The following is a 20,925-nucleotide window of genomic DNA, read 5'->3' as shown; positions in this document are numbered from 1 at the left end:
TCTTTTAACATTTTTCTCTTGGCTGGTCTGAATTCTTATCAAATATGAGAGCAAATAGACCACACCAAACTTTTATACCTCAACTCTTGCCTGTTGTGTGTCTAATTTAGTGTGTGCCTGTGTTTCTGTGAATCCTAGTGCCACAATTCTCTTTACCCAATTCAACATCTAAAAGGTATACGTTATCATATATTTCTGCCTGTTGTTCTTTGTTCAACCTGCTATTGACCATGCTTGTGATATTAGTCACTTCAGAATAGTAACAATCAAACCTCTGCTTTCTCTAAACCAGCGGTGTGCAAAGTGAGGCACACAGACCCCTGGATGGAGGTGTGTGGGGGGGGGGGGAGGCCCACAAGAGGTTCTTTGGTGGGGTGCGAAGAAACTTTTGCCATTCACCCTTCTAAAAACAAACATACAAATTCAGTGTTCCCACCCTTATTTCTGCGCTGCTGCTAGCGGCAACACTGCCTTCAGAACTGGGTGGCCGAAAGCGGTGGTTGCTGGCCAGGGAGTTCATGTTACTTGCAGTGTGAGAGGACTATTTTTTTAATCACGTTCCTGTCCCGACCTGCAATTCTCACTCCTACCCGCTCCCACATTTTGTCCAATTTTTATCCCACTGCCACTATTATGGTGGCAGGTCTTCTGGGACCCACAGAATCTCAGTCCCGGTGCAGAAGTGGAGTCTTGCATGATCCCCAGCCATAATAGCAGGAGTGGGATAAAAATAAAGTGGGTATTGTAGGACAAAAATAGAGTGGGTAGTGTGGGGTGGGATGGGAATAGGATTTTAAAAATTGCCTTCCCGCACTGCAAGCAATATGAACACCCTGGCCAGCAGTCGCTGCTCTCCAGCTGCCCAAATCTACAGGCAGCACCACTGCCAGCAACAGCGCAGAAGTAAGTGTGGCGATCCGGGGCGAGGGAGGGAGGCACATGACACATTCTGTGCATGGTAAGGGAGATGAGACAGGAGAAGTTTGCGCTCTACTGCTCTAGACTGTTAATATATTTTAGTTCATCATTAGGATAACTTTAGTTAATAAATTGTTTCTATCTTGCTTCATAACTTTAGTTTCTGACAAGGGATCCCAAGTTGGTAGTGGCTGGAAAGGATGTTCATCTTTAAAGGCTTTCATTTTCCAATCAGCAGTGTTTGTCTTGGGGGGAAGTGAGTAACGTTTTAGGTAGCCTCTCTGCATGTGAAGATAAATGAACCTTTAAATATTTGAAGTTGCTCCAGGGCTTCTCAGTATGCAAAGTTCTTTCTTTCATTTTGGTTGCAAGTTTTCCTTGGTCTGTCTTTCTCTCTGGTGGTTGTTTCTTTTGATTGGTTTAGTAATACTCTGAGCCTTTCTGTTGTGTTATCAATCTAAACAAAGGGAAAACCCCAGTTAAAAACTTAATACTTAAAGCAACATCAAGAAATTAAGTTTTTTCCTCACTCTTTGGATGTCAACTTTATTGCCTTTCATTGTCAGAATTTAAGCAGTCCAGCCTTTTTTGTAGGATTTAATTTCCCTGAAGATTTCTTTATCCCATAATGAGTTTGTGATGTTGGCCTCTAGTGAAACATACTAAAATAGCTTAAACAAGGCAAAACTGCAGAGAATGGGGCAGGCAGACCCCTCCCACCCCCTTACCCTAGTGCTGGGGGTTTTTCTTCCATAAATATACCAAGCCAGCAACAAACAGCTTCTGATCTCCTCACTGGTTGTTCAGAAGATAAAAATATAGTTCCCTTAAAGTCATCCTGCCCTTTGGCCTCCACCCAGACAGCCAAATCAAATATGATGGGTGGGGTTTACTGAAAATCTTTATCCAGCCTATGAAAAAAATAGTTCTACTGATCCCAAATGACTGGACACACATTACCAAACAGGTCAATTAATATTTCAAATCTTACCCAGATACATACTTAAAGCAAATGCTTATTAACTAAATTAATGTTTATTTAAAAAAAGAAAGAAAGGAGTATTGATTAAAAAGATCATATACCTACTGAGAAGAATAAAAGTTCATAAATCAGTTGCAAAGTTCTTAATTTGCAAAGTCTCTGGAAATTACCCAAACAGCTCATCAGTCCTTGTTTAGAGCTTCTTTCTTAGAAATCCAGTCCAGAGAAAAGAAGCAGGAAATGAAGACCTAATAGTCCATGTACAGAATCTGTATAATTTCTTCTATAAGAAATAGCAGGGTGAGCCAGTCTCAGACTGGGACCTTAGACTGGCAACTTGAACTTCCCCTAATGAAATCCAAGCAGTCCTAAAATAAAAAGGATTGGGTCCGAGACTTCTTTTATAGTCTTTTAGCAGGCTGACAACCACTGGGCTGCAGACATCACAGCAGGTGATCTTTGGGCATAATAGGTAATTATTTGAGGCTTTGAAGTAACATCTCCTATTTTCTATGCACACCAGTAACTAGCTACATTAGCACAGTTAATAGATAGTTTACTTAAAATCTCAAAGAGAAATACAGACAAATGATATTACACCCAAGGTTCATCTAAATGTTAATATTCTATTTTGATCTTTTGTATCAATAGAACAATAGTAGTAGACAGGAAAGCAGTTTATCTACATTATTAATTTCTAACAAGATATAGGTAACCAGCATCAAGTAACTACCAATAATACATTTGCATTCATGGCTGTTTGCTAATTACAAGGAATGGCTATAATTACCATTTCAATACTTTTAAATGTGTTCTCAAAGGTTGCTAGGCTTAACCCTTTCTGGTCTAGGGTCACAGAGCTGAAATAGATTTTGAATGAGGCTTGTCCTGTATTCAGTTCCTGGATTTTCTGTTATGACAAAAATCTGAAAATGATTTTCTCTCCCTGTTCCAGAAACATTCTCATTCTTCCATTCATTGGCTCTCTCTGTTTAAACATTCACACCCAAACCCATTGGTGATTAAGTTTTATAGTTTATATCTAATGTCAAATCACTCCTGTGATGGACCAATATCCTTCTAATTTCATTGCACATGTATCATTTTGGTGTTGTAAAATTGGCTTGTCCACCTGAATTGTCTTTCTGATTGGGTTCTTCACTTCAGTGATGTCTGTCTTTATATTCTCTTTAGTGCTTCTGCTGCATTTCTCATGTCCGGTAACAGAACGGTGTTGTGTCATATAGAACATTCTTTAATCTTGCAGAGCTGTTGGTTTAAGCAACCATCTGAGAATTGCGATACTACTTGTTCCCCCTTTTTGCTGTTTTAATAAATTTCCCGTTTTAATTATTTTGATTTTCTGCACTGTTCACATTAACACCCTCTGTTAGAGAAATAGGCTATGTTTAAAAGCTGAACAGTTGTAGACATTTGGATATATGACAGGAAAGGGCAGCAAAGGTAATGTCAGCTCCTGGATGCCATTCTAAAGGCTCCTTAGAAATATGTAAGAAGAGAACAATGGAATGATGTATACCTGATTGTTGTTTTTCTGTTCCTGTCAGATGCTGGAGGGCATATTGATCCCAGTAATTTAATTCAATTAGGTAATGTCTAGCAGCATGTCCTGCTTGGTTCAGTGTGTGTGAGTGGCCAATTACCTGTCACATGTTGAACAGAAACCAGAACGGCTGGCTTTTATTTTAATAAAATACTCTTTCTAATATCTGTGGTTTGTAATTAATTGGTTTTATCTGTGTCATAGAATGCTGGCATTTTAAATAGGTCTTTGAGCCACAAAGAAAAATACAGACTTATCATAAGGTTAAGACAGCATTCTCCAGGGTGTTGACTACAGAAAGAACTTTTGAAGTGGTCTTTCCTTTGTCAGCGAATGTGCTGCTTTTGAAGAAAGTTATAATCTAAGTAAACAGTCTTTGATTATCTAACTAGAATTAAATGTTTCAAATGTATGTTTATTATATTGCAAGAAAAATAAGCCCTTAATTTGGAAAACCTTAATTTCTGAAACAAAGATGCGTTCTTTATGTAGTTATGCGGGCCATATGGCACATTGCAAAATGAATCTTGCTCTTTGTCCCTGGAAGAAGTAAATATAATCTTCCATTAAATATCTTACTGGGGCATGAATAAAGACTGCATTAAAAGCATTTTTAATACTTGATTTAATGGTGCCTTTATTTTTGCAATGCTTTCTGCATGGTACCATGACTGGATTTTAATAACAATAGTAATGCTTTCCATGTGTATGTTTCTTTCGATGAAAGGTTCTCAAAGCACTTCACAAACAAACAAAATTAAGCCTCTGTGCGGGAGGCAGGTATTACCATTTCACTGATGGAAGAAGTGGAACACTGCAATTGAGACTTAGGAAATCTGAGGCAGAGCCTAAACTTTATTCTCAGTCTCCTGACTCCCAGTCTTGTGTTTCAGCCACAGCACATCCTTCCCTGTATTCTAAACACTTTATCTCCTGCTAGTATGTGTGAGCATTTATGTTGTTCAAACTTGTTTTAGTAAGAAACACAGCTAAGTGCTGTGGCTATGGTTAGGAATAGCTGTTATGGGACTGTTTAAGGGCCTGGTCCAGAGCCCACTGAAATCAATGGGTGCCTTTCCATTGACATCAATGGATTTTTGATCAGGCCCTGAATGAAGACTAAGGGCTTCCAATGTGATGTTCCAGGATGTGGTTCTGTAATTTTTTTGAAGCTAGGTTTTAGAGCAAAGACTGAGGCAATGGGAGATGGGACAGAGGTAGTGGATGATATATAGGTTATTTAGGGAGAGTATTTCATGGAGAGAGTGAAACTTGAGAAATCACTGAATCCTACAGAGTCAGTGATGTGACTGTTCACAAGCTGAAGACCTAAAAGAAAGATCTGAGAGAGAGAACCACACGGAGGCTCAAATTAACTGAGATGCACTCATTTTATAGGTTAATGGGAGGAGAGCGTATTATGTGTAGTTATTTTGACAGTATGAGGGAAACTTTGTATTTTGGTGTATCTATTTGTTTTTCCAGTATATTGTTCCTGATCTGTTTTAGCTACTGTTTCTGAGTTTTAGATAACATTCCTTATTTGGATACCACTGGCACTAAATGTACCTTGATTTTTGTAAGTTACATATTGATAAAGGATGTATAGAAGAAAATAAGTTGCATGTCTCTGAATCATAGTATATTTTAAGCAGGCATAAGAAGGACCAGGGAGCAAGTGAAAAGTTGACTCACTTAAAATTATAAAAACCCTTTGAAGAATGTCTTTTTGTTAACATATTCAGCACTTTTGGAACAAGTCCATGATAGGTAAATATTTTTCTTAGACAGGAAGCTGGTGTTTCCTTTTCTATGCAGAGACTTAATTACATAAAATTATGGATCATTTTCCTTGTTTGGAGCTTATGGACAAAGTCGTTTCATTCTGACTTGAAATTTTTCTTTCCTCAGAGACCACATTTGCCATTCATGCTCTGATCAGGTGTTCAGGACTTGAAACCTTTTTACCTGACATGTATTTGCCAGGATACTAATCCGACTGGCTTAAGTTTTAAAAAAAAAAAAACAACAACAACAAAAACAAAACAAAACACCTGTGCTGCCATGACCCCACCGCTATGTATATGCAACTTACTTTGATTTACAAGGGGAGGGGGAAAACATGCCAATTATATAACCAACCTAAGCCGATCCGTTCTAGGTCTGTCTGCTGCTGATCCTGTTGCTGTCTTGAGCTTGCAGGAGGCTCTAGCTCAGGGGTTCTCACAACCAATTTTTTGATGGCCTCAGATCGCGGACACCAACTCCTTGCTGGTGGCAGCTCGGACGGATTTTCCTAAAATACTTCCCCAGTGTCCCATCCATCCCCCCAGCCTCCACTGGCTCTCCCAACCTTCTCCTTCTCCCCCCCCCCCCCCTCCAGCGCCTACTGCCTCCCCTGGCCCCCCATCACCTCCTTCAGCTTCCCACCCACTCCACCCTCATCGCCCCCGGGTCCTGCTGCTTCCCCTCCCCATTGACCTGAGCTCCCTTCTGCTGCCTCACCCTGGGCCCACCCAGTTTTTGTCAGTCCTGCCGATGCCCCACTGCCCCTGGCTGAAGCCCAGAGCTTGCTGCCAGCTCCCTATGGCTGAATCTGGTGGGGGGGATTAAGCCCAGAGCTCACCCCTGGAGCCCCGTGGCGACTCCCACAAAGCCTCTCTGCCCCCGGGAAGGTGGATCAGGAACTCACCAGCCGCCTGCAGAGTCGAAGGTTTCTCCCCAGCCAAGCGCACACACCAGCTCTACGAACCTGCAGAGGCACTGCCCAGAGCCCCCAGGAGGCTGCGTGCTGCATGGCGCCAATCTCCTGCTGGCAGCGCCAGCAAACACCAAGGCATCGCATCCAGGAACAACAGTTGAGCACTGCAGGATGGGGCCGCTGCTTTCGTTCCCCCACACCCCATCTCCAGCCAGGAGACTCGTGTGGTCGCAGAAAAATCTTAGTGACCGCATTTGAGAAACACTGCTCTAGCTTCTTTAATCCTTTAACATTTCTCTTATAGTTTGTGTCTTTCTTTTTATAATAAACCTTTAGTTTTAGTTACTAAAGGATTGGCTGGCAGTGTGGTATTTTGGGTAAGATCCAAACTCATATTGATCTCGTACTGTGGCTGACCCTTTGAGGTCAGGAGGAATCTTTTTGGTAAAGAGCATAGAGTTTTAAATAACTGGTCTCTTTACTGGACCTAGTGGCTGATTGGGAGCCAGAGACTGAAATGCAGTAAAGGGGGCTGTGTATGTTTTTGTTTTGGCTTCTTGATAACCAGTGTGGGGAATCGGAAGCACTGTTTGTGGCTGGTTGGGAAGTCTGATTTCAGTGTCCCCCACCTGTGTTGGAAGAATCTGCTCTCCTTTTACAGCTTGCCCTGACCTTGGCATTTTCAGGTGGCTACTCTAGGCACGGATGGGTCACAACTCGTTGCTACCTTCCCTCTGAAAAGAGTAGCTGCTGAGGGGTCACTTTGCTCCTTGGCTGCTCCTTCCTTCTGAGAAATGGATTGGTTTCAGTTACTCAGGCCAACTCAGCCCACTCACCCCAACTACATACCTTCTTGCCTTGGTTTGCGTAAAGACCTGTCTCACTTTGAGTCCAAGCACGAAACAAGATTATGGAAAAGCAGGGGAGTCTAGGGCATTTGCTGTCTTTTCTCTCTGTTGCCTCAGAATAGAGGGGTATTTGAATGTATGTTCAGAAACTTTTTTTTATCTCTTGCCATTCCCAAAGAGAGCTGTTATTGAAAAGGTGTGTCTTGTATTTTGATCAGAACATAGTCCGTCTTGGAATCAATCTAATCTTATTGCAAGGAGTTCTGTAGCCTGCTTCCTGCTTCTGGGAATGCTCTGTTCCCTGCATTTGATCATCTAAATGTGGTTCTTATTAGCTGCATCATCATTCATGAAGTTGTCTTAGTGTTGGGGGTTTGGAGGGTGAAGAGGTCTTGAAGGTAGCCCATTATCAGTCTTTTTAAAATGCTTTGGAAATCAGGAATTGCATTTCCTTGTTTTGAAATGAATGGGAAACCAGTGAAGATTGAAAAGCATTTGCATTGCCATATATTGTTTTTGAGAGGTGCTGCTGCAATGTCCGTTGCCTTCAACTCCGTAAGAGTGTCTGTCTAGAAAAGACAAATCCAAAAAGGAGAAGGGACTCAGGCTTCCTGTTTCCTTCCAGATGTCCAAATCAGTCCACAAAGTAGTATGAGTTCTAGATTGCTCGGAGAATGTTGTCATTGAATATCCAGAATTAATTACCACAGTTTAAAAAATAAAAGCTGTTGGCTGACAGAATAAGGTATGAAGACAGCAGCTGCTGCTGCTGCTATTATTTTTTGTATTATGTAATTACTAAAGATGCTGGAGTTAAAAAAGTTCAGCCTCACAGAAACAAACTTAACAGGCCTGATTCTCTGTTTGGTTAACCAGTTTTAGTAACTAGTGTTATTCCAAATCGGTGGAGTTGTACTAGAGTAAAATTGGTGTAACAGTAAAAAATTAGAACGATCTTTTTTTAAACATCTACTCCTCATCTTCCTTTGTTATGCCTCACAATATATTATTTTGTGATATAGCTGCCAGGAAAAAAAAAGAAAGCTGAAGCATGGCACCGTTGCTTGAGCATCTAATTTCAGGGTAAAAGTGGTACAGCTTTTTTAGCCATTTTAAAAATCTATTCTTAAGTAACTGTCCTATTTTAATACTTTTCAGATCTGCAGAAAATACATGTATTTTGCATATTCCAGTGAATTATTTTTTCCTCCATGACTGTTAGTGTGGGGGAAGGCTCTTTTATTATGGTTATTTATTATTTATTATTATCCTGGGATTTAAAGAGCTTAGTCTTGCCTCCCCCTCTCCATGGGTACAAATGCTACTAAACCATTGCAGTTCCACTGCAAGGGAGAGCAGGATGCTTGGTCCTGGGATTCTAGTCATGGGAAGTTTATGGTAGTGCAGGAAGTATATCTGACTCCACTATCTCCTTCCACTTTCCCAGGGGAGGAGGATCTTAGTTGCTTAGCTACTGTGGTATTGAAGCTGCAGTGGCTTTTTTTGTTCGAGGAGGGATGAAGGAATGAATTCTTTCCTACCCCAACTACATCTGCGCAGATATGCCCAGCATGCATGCATATGCACCTGCAGTACCTCAGGCTGTTTACTGAGAGGCCAGGATTTCTATTTACAAGAATATTAGGACAGTGATGAAGGTTAATCTAAAAACCATGTTTTCCATTGCTTAGTTGTTTGGGGTTCTTTTCACAATTGTGAAAAAGACGCTAAAGCTAGAAATATATTCAAAGCTTAGATTCTGGAGCACATTCCTCAGCAAACTTGGAGGGCAGTGAATATTATTGGGCTGCTACCTATAGTCCTATAGAATTACTAATTTATTTTAAAGCTCTTAAATTCTGAAACTCTTATAGTGGTGGTTTTGAATTTTTTTTTTGGTAAATTGCTTGGTTAATTTTCTTTTATTTACACCCTTGCACTTGTGTTTTGACTATCCTCTTTCTGCAAGACAGGTGTAATCTGTGAAACCTGTTCTTAAAGGTTATCTTTAAAACAGTATACAATATATAAAAATATTTCCTACAAAGATTGTCTTTTAAAAGTAGTAAACTAACGTAGGATAACAGTGTTGTTGTATTTAGGGTGGGTATTTGGGATAGCAACCCAGAAGCCATAAGCAGTAAAGCTATGTAAAATTTTTGTGTTTTAGGTAGTTGTAGTAGAAGATAAGTTGTATTGATTTTTAATGGACATCGTAAGTTAGTGAGCAGTCAGAGGAAACTGGAAGTTTCCCCTAGTGCTGTCAAATAAGCCAGGTTTGTTATCTTCAGAAATCTCCTAGAAGGAATTAAGTTATAGTTTTGTTAGTGAACAGTAATAGAAGAAAACTTGTCTAAAAATATATTTAAACCACTTGCTCCCCTTGTTGGAGGCAAGAGGGGTTTGAGGGAGGCACGTATTAGTGGATGTTTGCAGATGCAGTGACTATCGCTCGAAGGTAGCAGGCGGTGGATGGTAAGATGTGTGTTTTTGGTTGGCAAGAGTTATTACTAGTTTGAGAATTTCACTGACAAGCTCTGAAAAGACATTCTAGCTGGAGGAGAGTTGTGTTGCCGCAAGGCCTGTCAGCACTGAGGGATGATTATAAAAGAAGAAATCAGGCCTTTAATAAAAGCACAACTTGGGCTTGATGAGATGCGGGGAGGAGACGAGTGCCTGCAGCCAAGAGCCTAGATGGTGAGTTCCTGAGTGAATTGCTCAAATGGAAGAACCTTGCTTTTGGGGATGAGGAAAGAGGGAATGTAGGTGAAAGGATGGCACTTATGTGGCGTTGCAAGGCAATGGGGTGTTCTCCCCAAACCTTTAAAATTGTGAGAACAGAGCCTTTTCAAAAGCTTAAATATATTTAAAGTAATTATTTCAAAACGTTAGGTAACTGTTGTCCTTATGATCACCATATACTAGTCCTCAGGGAAACTTAAATCATGACTGACGCAAACCATGAATCAAATAAACCAGAGAATGTAGGGAACTTTGATTTTTTTTTTTTTTTTTTTTATTAAATAACAACTGGACCCTTCTTTCTTCTGACTTAGGAATTTTTATATTATTCTGTAAGAATCTGCTTCAGGTATATACAGACAAGAAGTTGCAATTTTCTCCAAGTAATTATCCCTGAAACTGCCCATTCTCTATAAATCCTCTTTGTGAGGAACTGCAGAGAGAATCGTGAGAATTCTCTGTTGGGGTTTTGGGGACTATAAAAGTTGAAACGTTCATCTGTATGTGATGTTTCTGCATCTGTTTCTGATGCGCCACTCTGAAATGACACACTGCTATTCAGATGCTGATTTTGTTGTCTAGAGATAGTCACCAGTATCTAGGATATTCATATTTCCTCCTTGAACCTCAGAGGATATGTTTGTTTTTAATTTTTGTTTTTTTGTCTGAGTAGAAGCTGTTTGTCATTTACATATATTATGCTTCTCCTGACTAACTTTCAGCTTGAGTACAGTCAGAACTTAAGGGAAAGCAGGCAAGGTGAGATGTGACTTAAACTCCTTGGTCTCAAAATCTCTAATCTCCGTTTGAATGTTTTATTTTTTGGTTAGACTCATGATATGAGTCAGTCAAGAGTAACAGATTGGAGAATCGAAGATGCAGTTATTCTCACAGATAAATGTACAGGTAAAAATGTGTCCTGTGTCCTGCACTGAAAAAGTACAACTCATCATGGTGCAACAGCAATGTGTCATCAGGGTGTGGGAAGGAACTGGCTGAGCTGCATTACCCAGTGGGCGAAGAAGAACTCTTTCTTCTTGGTCTCACAAACATCCAAGTACCAGTCATTTGTTGGTTGCCCTGTGGAGTCAGTAACTTCGGCACCCTATGAAAAATCTCGGAACAAACAAGCACTCGGTTCCTATAGAGTTTTGAACTCCTCCTCAATCATATTATCTCTGGCAGCTGAAGTTGGAGCTGAACTTTAAGTTCTCAGAGAATTGTAGATGTGAGAGAGGCTGTGCAGCTATCTTCATGCCACAGGCTTATTGCTGCTCTGAGTGGCGCAGAGAGACAAGACATGTAAACTATGTCAAGTGCAAGTTTTAGAATATGAATTTCACCTCTAACAATGGCTTATTATTTTCAGTACTTGCATTTCCAGTATCATACTGGAACAAATGACACACTCTTTAGCACAAAACTATAAAAACCAAAATGTCCTTGTTTGCTTTGAATATTTATTTGAAAATGTCAAACCCCATTGTTTCCCAGGTAGCAGTGGTGCTCTGTAGTGCTGTTTCCAACCTCTGGTTGATCAAGAGACTTTAATTGTTCCTCTTTAATGCTCACCTTGTCATGGTTATCCTTGCTTTAGTTATCTGAAAGCTAACAGTGGGGATGCTTCAGCTGTGTATCAGGCGAGAACTGTGTAGTAAATGGCCTTGTGAGTAGAAGTCACCAGCTTATGGAACTTGTTTCCAATTAGGTGGCTTTCAGAGAAGGATGTGGTTATTTGGGCTAAGGAGGCATACATATGAGATTTGGGTTTCAGAAGGAAGGTATGTCTGCCATTCAGTAACAATGGGCAGTAATAGCAATGATGATTTGACCATCCTGTGTGAATTTGTAGAGCTTTTCAAATAACTTAAAACTATACTAATGGACACTTTTTTGGAGGAGGGAGATGGGAAGTTGGGCGTGTTTGTTTTTACAAGTATCTGTCTGAATAAATTAAAGGGACACTAGTCAGGTCAAATTTGACCCAAAATGTAGATTTTGTAAATATGCATTTTTTACCCAACAAAAATGTTTTCATTAAATTAAAAAAAAATCTTCTTATGGAAAGAAATCTGAAAGTGATAGGGACTAGAAAGCCACTGTGAAAACGTTTAGGCTGCTTTCATTGTCAAAGTCCAGTAGAGTATGAACAAGTAAACAAACCATGTAAATACTAAAAATAGTGTAAAATTGTTTTTGTGACTTTTGCAGTATTAATTTAGAGTGCTTCTCGTAATAGGGTTAAGGATTGCTTACTTAATGTTTTTTGTTAAAATAAACCAGCACGGTGTAGTGGACTGAGCATAATCCTAGAACTTTTTTGGGTTTTAGTCCCAACTCTGCTGTGGACTCACTGTATATTCCTGAGTACTTTCCTGTTCTCACCCACACTGCTGTCCCCCGTAGGGATAATATCTGACAAGGGTGTTTTGAAAAGTAATATTTGTACAGTGTTTTGACAAATTCAAGTATAAAGTATTAACTAAATCAGACTTTTAAATATAGCTCATTAGGTGACATTAACACACAACTTGCCCACCTGAAAAATTACCTTCCTGTGTCCGGGAGGAATGTGGGTGTCTGAATGGTGCTGGTGGAATGAAAAGGAGTGGAGTGGGGAAAAATCATGAGGAAACAGTTTAATCCAATACATCTTTTGTTACTGTTCTTTACAGATGCAGGAGGGAGGACTAATAGAGGTCTGTGACAAATTGGCAAAGAAGAAAACAAGGTTAGCCTAACATTGAATTTGTCAGTGACAAATGATCTAGGGTAAAATTGTGGCCCAACTTGATGACCAAACTTTCACTGACTTCAGTGGGGACAGGATCTCACCCCTAGTGTTTAGTTTATACCAATATGGAGCAGACTTCTGAGATGTAAGAATTTCTTTAACGTGTCTAGTTGTCATGTTTACGGTAAAATTGAGAATATCGTGCTGGAAGCATCCATGAATAGCCAATCTAAATTGTGCGGGATTAATGATTCAGGATGTAGGAAAACAGTGTTTTGGATGAAACTGGTGTAGTGTGAATGTGGCACAAACAGCTGTGATAGGCTTGTCATTAGAATTCATCAACTGCAGAGTTGGTATTCATACCCCTAAATCTTCCGTTGCACAAAATGGGGATCCACGTGCTGGGAACAAAAATAAAATTAAGTACATCCTTTCAACAAAACTTAGTCTTGGTTGTACATAATAGTTTAAATTGAAAAAGAGATCAGAATTGTTCACTTCTATCATTCTGTGAAGGAGAATATTACTGGATTAGAGAGTGATAGACAAATAGATGGTGGATCAATTACAGATTTTTGTAAATATGGAACCAGAAATCCATGTGGTTGTTCGTTTTTTCTTTAATCACCTGGATGAATATTCTAGTGAATGGGTTTTGTTTTTTAAAGGGGTGGTTTGTTATTAGTTAATGATCTTGGAAATAAATAGTTTCTCTCTATTTAGTAATATAGTGCGTGGGGATGCATGCCTGAACTTCTACTATGGGTGTTGGTTAGAAATGATTTCATCCTGCATGTAAATGGGGGGAGGAGAGGGAGGAATGCAGTTCAGTAAGATGATTTTTGTAAGTCTCTGATCATTGTATATCCTTTGTTATATGAGGTCTCCACTTGCAATCTTTGTGTAACAGGGTGCTTGGAGGGCCAGACGGCCATTGGTGTGCCTGACTTCAAGGCCCCTTATTTCCCTGGTCAAAGTGCCTCATTCTTTCAGGTCGGAGGACCCAGGCCCTTCCACTCCATCAGGTCCCAGATTCCCTTCAGTTTGGGCCGTGGCCCCGATAGTCCAATTTGCTGGGGTGGTTTGCCTCTCATGGCGCTCTCTTGTGGATCTTGACAGCATTTTGCTGCAGTCTCAGGCTCCTTCGGGCGGGGCAGCTGTCAGTTTGGTGAAGCCAAACCCCACAATGTCTCTGGGCTGCAGTCACCTCGTTTTCTTAACTGCTGGAGGCTCTGAGGTCATCTCCACAGTCTCCCTCAGCTAGGAGACAGAACATGCTTCCTGGTGGCTTCCCTGCCTGGCAGGGTAGTGATCCCATGAGGCAGGGCAGTAGCTAGCTCCTGCTCTTCATCAGTCAGCCCTGAACTGGGCCTGGCTCTCTCCTTTTTTCCCCCCTCCAGGCCTGGCATTGGCTGCAGGCATAACAGGGTGGGGCTAGCTGGGCCCAGTGGCTCTCCTTAACCCCTACCCTGCTGCTGGGCAGTTTCCCCGCTTCATCACAATCAGATAAATATTTGTAAAGGTAGAATAGATAACAAAAGGCCAGTAGGCATTGGTACATAGTGCATTTGTTGTTATAAGAGGTGCTATGTATTTACTTACTCTAAAATGATTCTAAGGAAAGTGTAAGTAACAAGAGAAGGTGATTGGAGCAAAAAGCATAATGAGCGTGAGGCATCTGAATTTTATTGGAAGAGATGGTAGGTATAGTGAAAAATCAGGAAAATGGGATTAAGATTAAACAAAGGTCAAGTATGTTGTACTAGCTGTATTTCACTTGTTCTGTTTTCTTAACCATATTCATTCTTCTCTTCTTTCATTAAACTATGAACATTTTGAGGCCTCCTTAGGTTTACTGATTAACTTTTAAGGCTAACATAATACATTGGTATCTATTCAGCACTGCTTTGAACATTCAGCATTAGCTTGAAAGTATGACACTTGGAAAACAAAGTTGGCATGGTCTCTCTAGTGCAACATTATTCGGGTCAGTTGGACAGTTAAATGCTTTAATTAGAATGTCTCATCGACTGATAAATGGTCCTTTTTAAAAATCAGCCTTTACGTAATTTTATTTCCTGAGAATGTCATTACATGTGGATCTTGACTCTATTGTAGCAGAAATCAAACACTGATTAGGTGTATATTTTCAGCCGTTCTATTTTTTTTTAAAAGCTCCCTTTTTGGTGAAATGTCTATCATAGCTTCATTTCTTCCCATTCCTTCCCCCCTACTCTGGAACTGATTTATTATGGAATAATCATTCAATTTGTTAGTCCTCCAGTCCCTCCCACCCAATAGAATTCTGTGTGTGTGATTATTATTAAAGCATTACTTTTAGCATGAAACAGTGACAGGATCTTGCATAAAACCACATTTTGCTGCTGTGGTTGTGTGTGGATTGTAGTTAGTGAACCTCCTAAGGTGTAGAGTTTAGGTAAACTCTCTCTAATGTTTGGTTTATTTGAACTCTTTTGGAAGCCTCTGGTCCCTCCCTTTGTACATCACCTCCCCCAAAACTTATTTATTGCCCTCTTGAGATGGGTGTATGAGATTTAGGCCTTGTCTATACTACAGAGTTTTGGTAATGAAAGTCCAGCTTTCATTGACAAGGCAATGAAAGTGTACACACCACAATGCTCCTTCCACCGACAAAATTCTCTTGCTTTGCTGACAAAATAAAACCATGTCAACGAGAGGTGTAGAGCTTTTTGCAGCAAAACTATATCAACAAAGTATCAGTGTAGACACTGCGCTTGGTTATATCACCGTAAATGGCCTCCAGGAGGCGTCCTACAATGCTCATCCTGACTGCTCTGGTCAGCAGATCAAATTTCACTGCCCTGCACCCAGGTACACACCCATCTGCCTCTCCCCCTTTAAAGGCCTCCACGCAGCAAACATTCTCCTGCTTTTGGAGCACACCGGAACTGTTGGATCTGCTGAGTCTATGAGGCTGTGCAATTGCAGCTCTGCTCCAGCCGTAGGAACTTCGATACCTACAATCTAATTTCTCGTGGCATGTTGGAGAAGGGCTATGAATGGGACATGCATCAGTGCTTTGCAAAGATAAAATAGCTGAGGCAGGCGTACCAGAAAGCAAGGGAGTCAAACTCTTGTTCTGGTGCTGCACCGAAGACCTCCCGCTTCTGTAAGGAGCTGAATGCCTTCTTTGGCAGTGACCCCACCTCCACCGCCAAGAGACCAGCAGATGCTTCAGGGGAGCTGAAGTCTGTGAACTCAATCCCGAGGATGAAGTTGTGGACGTGGAAGTCGAATTGGAGGACGAGATGGGAGAACAGAGGGGTCATCTGGTACCATGGCAAGCCAAGACCTCTTCCTGACCCAGGTGAATTCGAGCCAGTCCCAACACTCTGTCTGTGGCACATATGATGCAGGAGAGTGGAGCTCTGGCAAGTGATCTCTTTGAGTTGATGCTGCTCAGTTATGAGGTAGAGCTGTTCTTTGCTTTGTTACATTCTAGAAATGGGTGAAGGGATAGAAATGTGCAAGACTAGCTGTGTTTGCATGTGCTTCGCATTCCCCTGTGCAGCTAAGCAGTGTGGCAGAAGAGTGTGTTGATGCACACCAAGATTTCATGGGAATCCTCCAGAGATATCGCTAGGAAACTTTTGTGGAGGTACTCGCCAATCCTCTGCCAAAGGTTCCTTGCAGAGCTGCTTTGTTCCTTCCCCCGTTGTAGGAAATTTTCCCGCATCAATTGGCAATTACTTGTGCAGGAACCAAAACGGCACAAAGGCGAGCAGAATAGGGACCTGGTCCAAAGCCACACTTTACAGGAGATGCACCCTGGCATCCTTCCTTGTCCTCAGGAATGAACTATCTAAATCAATGACTCCTGCCTGTGGAAATGGGTGACAGAATTTACAATTTTGTCCCTAGTCACTTGCAGTGGTCTCCTTAAAAAACTACCAAGACCCTTAGCACCATCTTGAGCACCCCACCCACACACCTCCACGCTGAACTCACGGTCCAGCACGTGCAGCTGCTTCATGAATGCCAAAAGTAATCTGGTGTTGTGTGCCATGGAAAGAAACAGCAGGTCATATACCTGTGATTCCTGTTCAGATTGGGAGTTCATAATATACTGCATGACCATCCATGGTGTATTCATAACGGTGACCACAACAGTAGAAAGCAGTGCAGGATCCATCCTTTCTGACAGAAATGGCCAGCCATTGAAAAATGCAGCAAAACATTCAGAAACACACAGAGTGATGGGATAAAAAAACTGCATCCTGGGACATTGAGTCTGCACCCATGATGCACCGTGATCCACACCACCTTCCTGCAACTCCTAGCTGCAGAAGGTGGCGAGTTTTACAGTGGGATAGCTACCCACAGTGCACTGTTCTCATTGCCGATGCTAGAGCACCAGCTGTGGACACACTCCACCGACAAAAAGAGCATTGTGTGAACATGCACAGGTGATGCAATTATAGCACATAACTTGCGTTGACAAAACTCTGTATAGTGTAGATAAGGCCTTAGGGCAGAAGCTTTCTGCAGTCCCCTTTCAGACAGCCTGACGAGGTATCTTGAGTAGGGGTTCTCTAAGTTTTTAGTAGTATGGTCTGTCTTGTGAACCACCATCCTCCCATTCATGAGAACTTTGGCAGCTACACCTAAAACAAGAAGAGGCAGCCTCATGTGAACTGCCAGTCTGTGGACCACCAGTTCTAGGAACCTCCGTATGGTGTAAAAAATTATATAGATTCCCGAAAAGCCTGTTTTTGAGGAAGGCAGAATCAGGCCTTAACTTGGAATATTTTATTTCATACTGCAGTCTTAAGGTTGACTCCTCAGATAATGTTAGTTTCCATAGTTCTGACCTCGCTGTACCTATACATACTTAGATAACTGAGGAATTAGACTTTAACGTTCCTAAAGCCTGCGTGAGTAGGTAGCTGTTTTCATAATATGGAACATCTGCTGACTTTCAGTGTGAGTTCTGCATGTGGAACTACAGCTTTCAGCCTTGAGTTTTGTTTTGGTTGTGCTAATTTTTGATCCATGTAGGGGACCGTTTGTTGCTTAAACTGCAGCTGGTTGTGAAAATCTAGTGAAAATAAGAAGGAAGAAAACCTTTGCTGGATTAGTAGATAATATGGTTACTAGAATATTTGACTTTGGGAAAGCCTAGCCTTTTACATGATTTCCATTCATCTGAACTGGATACTAGGCCTATCAAATTCTTCTCCAAAACAAGCAAACAAAAATTTAACTCTGTTTTTATCTATATAAATGGACAGAATGGGGAAGGCAAGAGGAACCTGCCTGAGGATTAAACTGATGAGAGTAGGGACGATGATGGTCTAAGCTGGAGGAACTGAGCAGAGTGGGTGGACAATGGGCTTCCAGCAGCCTGATTCCACTAAAATCTGGTCCACAGAATATCTTTTTGATGCTGTTGGCAGAGGAAGCCCTCCGGTACCTTAAACCCTAACCTTGAGGTCACTGCCTCATGCCTCTATTTCTGCTGTCCTCTGACAGGCATCTGTAATGTCGCTGCCTGACAGCTATATCTTGGGCCAGTGTCATTGTAACAATTAGATGCGGAAATCAGCAGGCTTTTCTGATCTCCACCAGAATCAGTAGAGTTCTGCCCATTGGTACCGAGGATATTCTCTGAAATTTTGGACTTGATCAGATACAATTTCAAAAGTTACTACTGCATTACAGCCGAAAAGAGAGGTGCCATCTAGATGAATGTGGAGCTGGAATGGAAATGGAAATTGTCCCAAGAAAAATTTTGCTTTTTTGAAATTGGGATTTTTTTTTTTGTTCTGGAAAGGGCACTAACCATAAAAAATGTGAAATTTCACTGCTGAAACTGATGAGAGCCTTCCAGACATAGAGACCCCAGTGCTCAACCTCTCCCCAGTTCCTGTGGTTGAGATGGGGAGGCAAGCATCCAACTCGCAGAGTCAGGGGGGAGTGAGTATCTCAGCTCTCAGCCTCTCTGTCCCTAGAGCTAGGAAGAAGGCTGAGAGGAAAAGAGTCAGGGTGTTCAGCCTGGGTAGCCCTCTGGGAAAGCTTTTGTCAGTTTAACTTTCTGTGAGTGACATTGACGTGCCTTTCAAAAGGGAGCTGTGATTTTTGATTTTTCTAGCAAAATTGCAATTTATTTTATTTTATTTTATTTATTTATTTATTTATTTATTTTTTGCAAAATCAAAATAATTTCAATGAAAAATTTTGACCACCTCTAGTTTAGGTGCAAGGCCTGGCTTTGCTTGGCCAGTTATCTTCTCCTCTCTTATGTTCCATATCCCTATTTGTCTTGTCACTATTAAGATTGTAGGTTCATTGGGACAGGGTCTGTCTTTTATTTTGTTGTGCATCGCTTGGAATAATGTAGCACTAAGTCTGTTATGACTCTGTAGGTGTTTCTGCAATAAAAATAATAATGCACATTACACATTCCATGTGTCCTTTGAGAAAAATCTAAATGTCAAAAATAACATTTTCATCCTCCATAAGATTCCTATAAAACATGAATTAAAATTCCTAGCATCCATTCAGAGAATCACTGTTCGAACATTTAGTTATTCTCTGCAATGTGCACATGAGAAGAACTTTTCACTTAACACTTTAAAGTTTTAAAAATGAAGTTTAGTCTCTCTTTTAAAAAAAACAAAAACAAATTCCTCTATCTCAGTAAAACACAGTGTTATTTTTATGTGATATGAGTCTGATCAAATATTAGCAAAATTTTGTGTTTTGTGTTGTTAGCAACATTTATGTGTTGACCATAAATGGTCTTAAATTTGGGGGGGAAATCCATATATGGAGGGCAAACTATTTTAAAAAGTATTTTCTCAAAGTAGATTTGCACTGAGTATAGACTTCTATAAATATAGGGCTGGAAGGGACCTCAAGAAGTCAAGTCCAGTCTTCTGCACTGAGTCTGAACCAAGTATACCCAGACCATCCCCAATAGGTAGTTGTCCAACCTGTTCATAAAAACCTCTAATGATGAAGATTCCACAATCTCCCTTGAATGCCTATTCCAGTGCTTAATGAGCCTTATATAGTTAGAAAGTTTTTCCCTAATATCTAACCTAAATCTCCTTTGCTGCAGACTAAGCCCATTACTACTTGTCCTACCTTTAGTGGACATGGAGAACAATTGATCACAGTCCTCTTTATAACAACCCTTCACATATCTGAAGACTGTTATCAGGTCCCGTCCCCCCCACTCAGCTTTTCTCAAGACTATACATGCCCAGTTTTTTATCCTTTCCTCATAGGTCAGGTTTTCTAAATCATTTATATTTTATTGATTTCTTCTCGAACTCTCCAATTTGTCCACATCTTCCTTAAAGTGTGGCACCCAAAAACAGACACAGTACTCCAGCTGAGGCCTCACTGGTGCTAAGTAGAAGTGGGACAATTACCTCCTGAGTCTAACGTACAACACTCCTGTTAATACACCCCAGAATGTTAGCCCTTTTTGCAACAGCATCCCATTGTTGCTCATATTCAATTTTGTGATCCACTATAACCCCCAGATCCTTTGCTGCAATGCTACTGCCTAGCAAGTTATTCCCCATCTTGTATTTGTGCATTAGATTTTTAACTTCTGAAGTGCTGTACTTTACACTTATCTTTATTGAATTTCATCTTGTTGAATCATGAGTTTAGACCAGTTCTCCAATTTGTCAAGGTCATTTTGAATTCTAATTGTGTCATCCAAGGTGTTAACAGCACCTCCCAGCATGGTGTCATCTGCAGATTTTATAAGCATACACTCCACTCCATTATTCAGGTCATTAATGAAAATAATGCCAGACCCACGGCAGATCCTTGTGGGGAACCAGTTAGATATGTCCTCCCAGTTTGACAGTGACCCATTTATAACCACTCTTTGAGTACCCTCCTTCAATCAGCAATGCACCCACCTTCTAGTAATTTAAACTAGACCACATATCCCTAGTTTGCTTATGAGAATGTCACATGGGACTGTGTCAAGAGCTGTACTGAAATCAAGATATATCCTGTCTCTCTCCTCCCTCTTCTACTCCCCATTCATTAGGCCAGTGGCCTATGAAAGAAGGAAATTAGGTTGGTTTGGCATGATTTATTCTTGACCAATCCATGCTGGCTATTCATTATGACCCTATTATCCTGTAGGTGCTTACAAACTGATTGATTGTTAAATAATTTGGTCCAGTATCTTTCCAGATATTGAGATTAAGCAGACAGATCTATAAATCCCCAGTTCCTCTTTCTTTCCCTTTTTAAAGATAGGTATTTTATTTGCTCTTCTACAATCCTCTAGGATCTCACCAATTCCCCATGAGTTGTCAGAGATAGTTGCTAAGCATTGAGATGTCTTCAGCTCCTTCCTTAAGTACCCTAGGATCATTTTTCTCCCCCGGTGCCATTTCCTTTATTACATGATTAAAT

At 40.8% G+C, this 20,925-nt stretch overlaps 1 protein-coding gene across 4 annotated transcripts in view; it reads left to right on the top strand.

The window, feature by feature from the left end:
• The window catches only part of MAP7D2 (MAP7 domain containing 2), a 142,285-nt gene that overhangs the window by 7,238 nt on the left and 114,122 nt on the right, over window positions 1-20,925 (top strand). Inside the window, exon 1 of one of the 4 annotated variants that reach the window (XM_067545007.1) lies at window positions 12,469-12,486. The exons of the other annotated variants lie outside the window; for them this stretch is intronic. The gene's annotated coding sequence lies outside the window, so the exon portion shown is untranslated. Of the gene's footprint in view, window positions 1-12,468; window positions 12,487-20,925 lie in introns of those variants that run through there. 4 annotated transcript variants of the gene reach the window in all.

The sequence above is a fragment of the Emydura macquarii genome, unplaced genomic scaffold (assembly GCF_026122565.2).
Source record: "Emydura macquarii macquarii isolate MOO-44397 ecotype Brisbane River unplaced genomic scaffold, CSIRO-AGI_Emac_v2 contig_1043, whole genome shotgun sequence".
Lineage (NCBI taxonomy): Eukaryota > Metazoa > Chordata > Testudines > Chelidae > Emydura > Emydura macquarii.
Note: the sequence above shows the minus strand (reverse complement) of the source record. Positions and strands in the feature narration are given on the sequence as shown.